We start from the raw sequence: 12,229 nt of genomic DNA on the forward strand, positions 1-12,229 counted from the left end.
GGTCGCTTACTTTGAGGGAAGTACATAGACTAAAAGTATATGAGAACAAGATCCTGAGACGAATATTCGGACCCAAGAGAAATGGGAATGCGGAATGGCGGAAACTTAATAACGAGGAACTAAATAATTTATACCTTTTACCAAACATTCTAGAAGGTTATAAAATCTAGGAGGCTCAAATGTGCAGGTCATGTAGTCAGAATGGAAGAATTAGGAACGCTTTTAAAGTCTTAACTGGAAGTCCAATCAGAAAACTACCATTAGGAAGACCTAGAGGCAGATGGGAGGACAATATTAATATGGATCTCGAAGAGATAGGAATACAAAGTACAAACTGGATCCAGTTGGCTAAGGATAGAAGTCAATGGAGAGCTTTTTGTGAACATGACATTCCATTGAGCCCTACCGTAGTCGGGTCAGGACTTCAGTTACGAAACTAGTATGTGCGCTATCCAAAAATATATGTTTCAGAATCCTAAGGTACTCATACAACAATTTTTATAGAGGCAGTTTAGCTACGGGCATATAATATGAAGTACTCACCAACTACCTCTATAAAAATCGTTGTGAAAGTACCACAGGATTCTGAAACATGGATATTTGAATAGGGCATATTTAGATAGGGAGTATATATATATACTCTTGGATACGTCATGGTGTAAATGACGTTAAGGGAAACTGGGAGATCACCTGAATTACAAGTGCCAACACAGACTGCAAGTAATGCACGTAAGACTCTATGACGTCAGCGTAACTAGGAGGCATTTAAAGCATTTCGAAGCATTAAAAGCATACTTTAGCTTTAAACAACTATTTCCTAGTAATATTCATGTATTTATTAAGTTCCTGATTCCAACAAAAATATTATTCCATAACATCATACATCCTTTTCCTACCAGACGACTTCCTAGGAAGAATATTAAGAAGTGAATTTATGTAAGCTCTTCAAAGATGCAATTTAATTTCATTCCACATCGCATTTTTATGGTAAACGAGTGTTCTGCCTACATTATAGTAAGATGTACTTCATGGAATTTATAAAAGATACAAAACATATGGAAAACAAATACCAAGCATATTAAAAACAAACAATTCATAAATAGGTGTTTCTATTACTTTCTGTTTCTAAAAGACAGGAAAGAAACATAAACAAGTCATAAGAAATCATGAATTATGAAGTAAATTCATTTCACTGACAAGAGAGAGTTTGTAAATTCATAATTGGTAAATCACAATGTCTTTATTCTTTTTGTATACATGTTTAGTTCAGTGAAATTACTTTTTAATAACAATCAGTATCTGAAGAAAATAAGTTTTCACAATTAAATTTCTTTAGTTTCATAAATAATTTATTAATATATTTTACTAAACTCCTTTTCCTTATGAATGAAAACAAATTGGTGATAGCTAACCTAACATTAAGAAGGCTACCAAAAGAGGAACATATAAACTACCGAGTCATGCAACTATAAAGTATACGTATTTATTGAAATATCGACTCCTATAATAATAATAATAATAATAATAATAATAATAATAATAATAATAATAATAATAATAATAATAATAATAATAATAATAATGGTATTAGATGTACAGAACGTGAGATTCTTAAGAACCTGCTAAGGAGACAACTTCTTACAGAGAAAAAGTGTTGACAACTAATACATAACAAAAGTAAAAATGTAGTTGCGTGCAGAACCGGATTTATGGGGTGCACCGGTGCACGTGTATCCCCGTTCGTTATAAATATACACTATCTAAAAATGAGAAGCTAGCAGTGAAAATAGCAACACTTTCTGAAATTTTCTGCTATCATAATTCCGTTTGGGGCTTAAAAGAAAGCAGAGCCTTGCAAAAGCAATAGCTTAAGTCGATTTTCTGAAGGCTGAGGAAAATGATTCACCAGGCAAAATAATATAACATTTCTTAAGTAGGGAAGAAAACAAAAGCCAGGAAGAGAGAACATTTCCTGCATGCCACTTGCGACCCTCTTTAACCTCTAGAGTCCTGGCACTAAGCGATCCATATATATATATATATACATACATATATATATATATATATATATATATATATATATATATATATATATATATATATATATATAACTATCGCTTGAAATATGATGATTGTTAATGCCATCTAATGAACAAGATTAGTAATAAACACAGGTGAGAAGTACACAAACGTTACAAAGCAGTTTCTACTATGATGTAAGCCTCAGAATAGAAACAATAAATAAATAAAAACAGAGTTGCACATATGTGCACCTATGGACTGAAGAGGTTAAAATACTCCCCTCCGTTCTATGCATCAGCGTTGTCAGGTGTAAAGAATATTATCACATGTCACTTTGAAGAGTTTCAGTGTGATTGGTTATTTTGGTAGTTATTGGTGCACCCCAGTCAGAAAATCCTAGATGCGATCCTGGTTGCGTGGTAGGTCTGTTTCAAAACTATGTATCATTTTCTACATAGATCAATCGGCCTAGGATTTTTTGATAACCAAATAGAACTTTATCAAACGCGTATAGTAATCAGAGGGAAACGAACAATGTTAATACAAATAAATACGTGCTGCACGGAAAATATGGTATCACATGGTATACAAGAAAGGAAATAGGTTTTCCGTTAGAGGAATAACAGAATGCTTTTCTCGACGCTACTTTACTATGTAACATATACCTGTAAACGCAACGTTTTGCAAGAGGCTTAGTGTTGTGATAATTGAGATAATAATACTGCTGAAATAGGTATGATGGTTAGAACCGAGCAAGCGCAATATACTGTCATGTCTTTATCGAGTTCCACAAGAATTTTCACTAACTGTAAATATAGAGGTTGATTCATTTATATTGAGCCGAAGTCAATGTGCACTTGTACCGCGCATGCACAGCCCATCGTCATGAGATTGCCACGAGGCAAGCAATAGTATCTCGTTAATCATGCAGTAGACCACTGTGGTCAAGTGTAGACTGATACCGCAGAAAATGAACAGATTCTGGGACAGGTTCATTGTGGGTTTTTCCGACACTAAGTTCAACGTGTAAATTACGTAATTTTCTGCACTTCGTGCCATTGAATTGTTTTATACAGGAATATATTTAAATATGACATAGAGTTTTGGGCTCACCACATTGACGTGAGCAACTAGAAACCGCCCTTCAGTGAAGAGGACTTCGCCGCTATTGCGTGTGATTTGGCGTATGGCGACCTCTGAAAATCCACACACAGTGTGCGATGGTCTGCAAATGCTGCACATCACAGGCGACAATGAACGGCGCAATTCACATAGATTTACGCCTCACATTAGTCCGCAAGAGCAGGGTAATGGAAGTTCTTTTTTGTATGTTTGTTTTGTTTTGTAATTTACAAAGTCCCAGATAGATCTGCGAAGCTATTTTAGATACAATAAACAGTATTAGCATTCGATCCGATTAACAGTGTAAGGAGCTGGAAAGAAGTTGACCAGGACTTACGTTTAAGGTATCTTTCCTAAATTTGTCTGGTAGGAATGAGACAAAGCCAGAAGGACCTCAGGTGAGAATCTGACAATAGGATTCGAACTCTGGATATCCTAATTACGTAGTAAGCAACAGCGCTACCCTTCATTTACGCCTGCTCACTATATCACTGAAATCAAAATAAAAAACTACCAACATAATTGATTCACATTGCTATGTCAAATTATGTTTGATTCACTTTCTGCTGCAAAGATAGTTTCTGCTTTAATATTTTGATTAAAGGTCCCATTCAACGTCTGCTTTCGTACATTTTTAGGCATTTTCTTTGTCTGGATCTTTTCTCGTGCCATAACACATCGAAGAGCAGATAGCTTATAACAATTATTATTCGACCTAAGTTTTAAAGTTATTTCTGTGAAAAACTATAACATCTATCTTATAAACATTAGTTAAATCAAAACTAGCATATATTGTAAGGCATGAAATATCTATATATTAAACTGCTAGGATTATATGTTTGTCCACAATCCTTTCGACAATGAGATCTCGAAAACCACAAGTGCCGTTTTCACTGATCGATTCCAAATTTTGTGTAGGTTGTCCAGTTCTCATTCAAAATTTTAAAAACCGTGCCGTTATTGTTCTATTCAACATTTTAGGGGCCGTTTGAACCCATAATATTAACATTGTTGCAGGCCGAAACAACGAAAAGTAAAGAAGTTACGTATGGCGGGTTGATGGACATTGCAGGCGCTTTGCTTAAATCTGAATGGCAAATCCTATTGCATGCTGGCAATTTCAAAGGCCTCAAAAGACGCAATGAGACGTACTCGGACGGATATGGATTTATTAGAAAAAAAAAATATTTCCACTTGATATCGCGTTACTTCTACAAATTTGCTACAAACTCACTCCAACATCTATACATAGCAGTTCGCTTCCTTTGTGAGTCTCCTATCCTTTACTTGTTTGAGTAAGGAGACATACACAGTGGGAAGGAGATTCATGGTCATAACAGAACGATACGCTGAGTAGACAGCGCAGGTTCAGTTAATATATTATTATTTACGTATATGCTTCATTTCGTTTACGGAATTTAGAAACCAATAATCACAATTCTCCACACGCATTTACAATAAAATAAGACAGCAATTTGTAGTAAATAATCTATACCAAAATTAAATGTTCCCTCTGCAATTGTGAAAAGCACTGGAATTCAATAGTACACAGCATCACCATCTCGCTCATAGTGAGTCCTTTTCTCTGTCATTTGCCGAGAAAGGATTAAAAAGAAAGTTCAATCACGAACTACTATGCGGAGGAATTCTTAACTAGTATGGAAATAGAATGACGGTTGTCAATCGACTGCAACCACTTGCCAACAATACCAGAAGATAGGAGCAGTGTAGATATAAATATACTTTTCCACATTATGAAGCAGAAGCTCCCTGTACTATACTCAAAATTACTGGATGTGGTTCAGCACTTACGCAAAAAAAAAAAAAAAAAAGTAACTGATTTCTTTCTTTTTAAATATGAATTATTAAGAGGTTCATCAATATTGCCTTACCCTGAAGAGAAAAGCTTCCTTTTTATTCAAACACCATTTTAATACTAAAAACATTTGTTGAACTTAAAAACTAGACGGTTACACTACCGTGTAAACTAAGGTAACAACCGCACCTGATTGTGAGTAGAATTTGTATGATAATATATGTCCTTTCTTATATAGATCGTCCCTGATCTACGTAAACTCAATATGCATAAATTTATACTTACGTACGAAATTTCCGATACAGGGAGTATTGTTGGACTGTTAATTTTCTTTTTAACCATCGGCGTTTTAAGAAAGTACGGTTCTCTACCCTATTTATAGAGCACACAGTATATATTTTTTGCATTGCAATATATTAAACAGCATTTTTCTTCCGATTTTTTCCCTATTTTTCATACATATTTGCGACAAATCTTAAGTTATGGGTAAAAATTGGCATACGCATAGAACCCTGAAACGATCTATTTAGGCAAATTGAAGTTTGCAGTTTACTCCTTGCTTCACAGTTAACGTGATTCTGTGTAGTAAGTAGGGGGGGGGGGGTAGGACTTTAGTATTATCCTTACATATATATGAGTTAATCATCTGGGTCTTGACGTTCAGAAATGTCATAAAAACAACACTACAGTATTATGTGTCGGTTGATTGAAATTCATTATGAACGTACGAGTTTTTTTATCCCCAAGGGACGAAACCTGTAACACTAGTTCTCTTCTTTTGTATATCATCTTATGCTGGTATTCTTTACTGTGTCCTTTGTTATAGCCAACAATTCTTATTCATTAACATGAGATTTGTCATGTGCGACGAAGCAATACAAACAATCACAAGTGGTTTGCCTTGGGTAACAAAATAGACAAATCGGACTGCAATGCTCGTAAAATGTAGCAAAATACTTTAAGTTAGAAATTCGTTTATGACTACACGAGAAACCAAAATATCAATCAAATGCAACTATCATAAGTAATGATCAACTGAATATGACATAATTTATTATTTCATGCAATTTTAGTTAATTGAAAATCAGTACTTTTACGCCGAGAAATTATTATTCTTACTAATTGGTGAGATATTGATGTACAGTCACGTTTTATTTTTGTAATATTCACTTTTTAAATAAATTATAATGTTCTTTCATGTCTTTAGTGAGATTTCTGTAAAGATATATCCTTTATTCCATTGAAGTAGTTCTTATAACTTACTTATAACTCGTATATCTCAAAGATGCAATGGTTTTTACCTACATCTGTGTGTGCAATTTTGCAAGCTCGTGGTTTACGCGTACTCTCCACTTAAATGGATGGCAATTGTTTACTAAACACTATTTTCTTTCTTTCTTTTTTCTTTCATTCTTTTCTTTTTTTCTTATTTTGCAATGTCTATATATTGCTTACTTGAAGCTTAAGATGATTTTATAGGAACCATTAGTTTCTTAATTCTTAAACCAGTGTCATTAGTTCTTTAAAGTGTGATTTCTGCTTATGAGAGTAAGAGTACAACACATATTACTTTTCGTTAATTCTCTCTAGTATGATTACACGTTAACATTCGCTTTTTTCATAAAAGAAATGGTAATTTCTTCACATTAGAAGCTCTAATTTATTGCACCCTTTTTTGAATTTCCAATATATATATATATATATATATATATATATATATATATATATATATATATATATATATATATATATATATATATATATATATATATATATATATATGGTAGTTTAATACAGCGAGTACGTTTAAGAATTTGCGGTGGACGGTAAACGGATCTACAGAGTCTGAATATACGCGTAAAACACATATTTTCAGTAGATACCAGTGTCATTATGTGTTAAACTAGCTTAAATGCCCGTTCTTTACACCGCAAGAATAGGTTAATAGAAAACATTTGAAAGACTATGTGAACTACTTTCTGTTCCCTTGGGACTTGAATGAAAATGAAATAATAAAAACTCCAACTCCAATCAAGCGCTAAATATGTTTAAAAAAAAAACATTTTAAATGGTTCATCCGTTTTTTCGTGATAATGAAATAGACCTCATTTTGAATGTGGAAAACAAAAGCTATAAAAATTAACCCCTCGCTCCCTTAATTGACTGCCATGAGCATCATATGTGGTGCTTACCTTATTTCTCTATGGGGCCATGAGCACCATAGATGATGCTCATGTTTGATATCACAAATTACTAACCTATCCAGGTTCTTGAGCATAATATATGATGCTCATTGTCACAAATTACTGTGAAGACCATAAGCATCACATATGGTGCTCAGCTCCCATTGGTACATTTTCGGGAGAAACAAAATATATTGACAAAAATGTGATATAACTATCCATAATCGAGCCAAAGGTAAGAAGAAATTGTATGGCTTCCTGGGATCAGTGCCTTCAAATCACCTTGGCAGTCAACCTGTTAAAAGTGCAAATTTCAGAAACGCAGGAACGCTTCTCTGCTTATTGTTAATGCGGAGCTTATATTAAACAGAATTTCATCTTCTTAAAGTGAGGGCTCATGAGATATTTTATCTAGTACTTTTTGGCATAAATTTTGGATCCCCTGGAATAAGCATTTTTATTAAAGGACGTGATGAAAACCCAGTTGGAAGTAGGTACTAATTATTGCCACAAATTCACTTCATAAGGTTCAGCCATTTTCCTGTGATGTGATCACACAAGCAAGATAACTTATTTATAGAGATTTCAAGATGATACTTCAAGTAGAAACATATATATAACATACAATATGACATATCATCACCTAGTTGCAACATGCAGTTGAAAATTACTAGTATTTCCGATACTGATTTCCATAGAGGAAAACGATAAATTGTACCAAAATGTTATTTGTTCCAATTCCAATATTCATCGTCCTAATAATAGGTTCCATCTCCTCCACTGACCCTCTATTCAAACCGGACAAGGTACAAATCAACCATTTCCGGTTTCAATATTCGTCGCTATGGAACAGAAACGATAATAATAGCTAAACTTTTTTTTTTAATTGCAATCGGTGCAGCGTCTCCAGAGAACATATCACCACCTGCAACACTCAATCGAAATCGAAATTGGTTGGAATTTATTAGTACTTCTGGTTCCAATATTGATTTCCATAGAGCAAAAAAGTTTAAGAGTCTTCATCCCGGCGAAATTAAAATACCGCTAATTATACAGTAATTATGTGATATCTTCAAATAGATAAAAGATAATCGAAATGTGGAACAAGAGCGCCCTAGACAATATTATTTTACATGAGAAACCGTTATCACGACTCACTTATCTGCTTTCGATTTCGAGCCATTTTGAAAATCGGCATTTATTTTCGCGTTTCTAAACAGCTGAAAACGGAAAGCCGCTAGGTGACTTGTGATAACGGTGCCTCACGCAAAATAATATTGTCTACGGCGCTCTTGTTCCATATTTCAATTATCTTTTATCTATTTGAAGATATCACATAATTACTGTAAAATTATCGGTATTTTAATTTCGCCGGAATGAAGACTCTTAAGAGTGAATTAACACGTTAGCCGCCAAGCCATATTTCGGGGTATTTTGCACCCCACTATTTGTGCATCAGAAGTATGCACATGGCGGCCAATGTGTTTTAAAGATGTTTTATGCAATCGATTCAGCGTTCAAGAATAGGTCTCAAATCTTCCGTTAACCCTGTATACAAATCGGAAATGATAGGAACAGTGTCGGACTTGCCAAGTTGAGGGCCCTTGGGGCTAAATAACACAGATGATTAAGGCAAGTGAATGATGATGGGAGAACTGGAGGAACGAGAAAGTAGGAGGAAACGGAAGTACCCCGAGAAAACCCATAGACACGATATTGTCCACCACAAACGTACTTGGTCGGGGATCGAACCAGGAACACTAAACACCAGAGATAAGCGCTCTACCATTGTAAACGAGCAGGGTGGGAGGACATCCTCACAAACGTTAGTGCAAGTTCTATTGTGGAAGTTGAATTTAATGCACATGCCAGGAGACTAGTCACAACAATGAGCAATTGACTCCATTGCTTTACAATGGACACTTTGAGGTCGTAGCTATATTGTTAGCGTAAGCGTCTTTTGTGCGGGATACCCGCGTTTGATTCCCGTGAGAGCTCATATGATTCGAATCTCACGTGAAGCTGTAAATCCATGTCTCATATACCCTTGCTACTGAAAACCTACATTTCCTAATGAATCAATCAAAAACAATGGACAATTTGATGACATTTTTGTGATGATGAGCAATTATCTCAACTTGAGGTAGTTGATTACCAAAGTGAAAATTTAAAAACAAATCTGGTAAATGTTCACACATTCATTTCAAACGGCTCAGTCGCTTTGTCGTGAAAAGAAGACATACAGTACAACTTCTATTTCTTTTATTTATTTGCAATGACCAGTAAACGACCACCCAAGCCCGTAGCCAGCCCAAAAATGTAGGGGGGGGGGCGCTGAAGTTAGGGGGGCCGATCGAACCATATTATAGTTCATCACCATATTATAGTTCATTTGCAAGCCTACCGTGAAAGTTTTAGGGAGGCAGCAAAAATTTAGGGGAGTCCTGTCCCTCTAGACCCTCTGGATATGGGCATGCGACCACCTATTAGGTTATATATGTATATGTATTATGTGTAAATTGAGATGAAAGAAATAATAACCGGAAAGAAACCAACTATAAATCAATCGCGAATATTAGAAACATTGACGTAACATCACCCGAAGAAACACTTTCATAACAATCTTGTTGGCGCTCTTAAAGGAGGAAACTCTTTCTACGACCTTGTTTTCCGGAAACTAAGAAAAATCATAAGAAACAAAGAGCTATCTTAAGACGCACACTACAACAAGGTTACGGATCATGTAAAGTTTGGGGCATCAGCTTCAGTTGTGTAAGAATTATTCGTTATCATCGAAACTGATTATTGTTACATTTACTGCAAGAAACCGCTCATTATATTGGTTTACTTTCTTGGACGGCGTCCAGTGATATATGTGTTAATAAGGTATGCGATCAGGATGAGATAATACTTGGAGAAAGTGTATTGTGTGATTGTATTAGTTAGGCCAGTTAGGAAAGAAAGGGAAACAAAAAAAAAAAAAAAAAACGATAACATAAAGGCTGCCATTTTAACGAAAACCAGTTTTTTTTATTTCTTTTTAAGTTCCTCATGTTAAGATGTCAGGGGAAAAAAAAGAGAAAGTTTTTCGATGGAGCTCCAAAGGAATGTTCCTTCGATCGTGTATCAAGGGAATTCCAAGCAACTGGTTATGCAGTAACAACATAGCAAAAAGAGAGAGATAATGCATTATGCATACTGTCCTTTAATAATTCACATACAAATAAATTTTTACTGTGTTGAAGTGTTGTATTGTTTTAGACTATACAAAAGACGTGCATGTAAAGATATCGATTAATGATTTGTTTTGACATTTTCGCCAATACAATTAATTAATATATATTCAAGTTTTTCTTTTTATTGACCGTAGTAAATCATTTCTTTGAAAATTCATCTATCTTTTTCCGTCACGAATTTTGTGTTTCAGTTTTTTTTCTTTAAATTATTATTTGTTTTCATTGCCATCACGTTCGTTTTGAATTAAAAACAAAGTTCATAAACAGGGTAGCGTAAAAGTTGTCACCCTACTGTATGATATTTTCATATTGGCAAATAGTTGTTCATTGTGTATTAATCAATTTAATTTTATTCTTCACAGATCCAAAATACACGAGGATGAGCAATGGATAGCAATACTCCCCAGGAACTCCCCAGGAAAAGATGTATACTGAAGTCATGTTGATTTCCATTCATTCATTGACTGTGATTCAGTCAGTGCATTTAGTGGCCGTGGGAAGATTGGAGGCCTTAAATTGGTAAATACTGATAATGAACTTCAAAAAGCAATGGTAGCTCTTGGGAAAAAATGGCACCTTACAATAGAACTCTTTTAGAAGCTACAGGTATTTACAGGTAGGATCTATTCACCGGATTCACCTATCACCAACATCAATGAGCCCCGGTACCAATTGTTCATTTTGAAGAAAGGTTACATCGAATCCGAGTAGTTGTCACGATGTGTGGATACACTGTACCTTCACGTTAAAAGAGCTAATTATCAGGCAGCTATCTGGAAGAAAATCCTCGAAAAGCATCCCAACTTTCCCAGCCCAGATGGCCATGGATGGCTATTCGAAGATGACTAGCTATAAATTGAATGGATGAAGGTCCCCCAGCTCCAGATACAATTTTGGAGTTCCTGACGTGCAAACGCACCAAAAAGTGAAGGTCTCCTAGTTGTCAGTGTATTAGCAACAACCTAAAATGCACACCTGCCTGTAAATTTTAGACATGTAGTAACGTGTTCAAAGAGGATAATCTTTACATTCAGCGGAACACAGATGAGGACATTGATGAAGACGTGTAACATGATAGATTGGTACATCAAAAGTTCACTTAGAAGCAATACCAAATGAAAAATGTGTAAATAAAATTTCGTATAGTAGCATATGTATTAGGGTGGGTCGAAAACGGCCGAAAACAATTTTTTTAGAAAATTAAGATTGAGTACCGTGCAAAAGTTGTAAAATGTTATATTATGTTTCCTCACCAAAATAGAGCCGGATTAAAATATATTTAACCGGGCCCCGGGGGCCCGAAAGAACGCTAATTTTGAAAAAAAGAAGTAGCGACCAATGAAAATATTATTAAAATATATTTTTAGAAAGTTAAGTTTGAGTACCGTGCAAAAGTTGTATAATATTATGTTATGTTTCTTCACCAAAATAGAGCCGGATAAAAAGATATTTAACCGGACCCCAAGGGCCCGAACGAACAGTAATTTTGAAAAAAAAAGTAGCGACCAATGAAAATATTATTAAAATATATTTTTAGAAAGTTAAGTTTCAGTACCGTGCAAAAGTTGTATAATGTTATGTTTCTTCACAGAAGCAGAGACGGAAAAAAAGTTATTTAACCGGGCCCCGGGGGCCCTAAAGAACGTTTATTTAAAAAAAGATAGTTGTAAAAAGTGAAAATATTATTGAAATATATTTTTTAGAAAGTTAAGTTTGAGTACCGTGCAAAATTTATAATGTCATGTTTCCTCGCCAAAACAGAACCGGATAAAAATATATTTAACCGGGCCCCGGGAGCCCGAAAGAACGTTAATGCTGAAAAAATATGGTTGTGAGTAGTGAAAATATTA

This window comes from Thermobia domestica, chromosome 3 (assembly GCF_964235325.1).
Source record: "Thermobia domestica chromosome 3, izTheDome1.hap1.1, whole genome shotgun sequence".
Lineage (NCBI taxonomy): Eukaryota > Metazoa > Arthropoda > Insecta > Zygentoma > Lepismatidae > Thermobia > Thermobia domestica.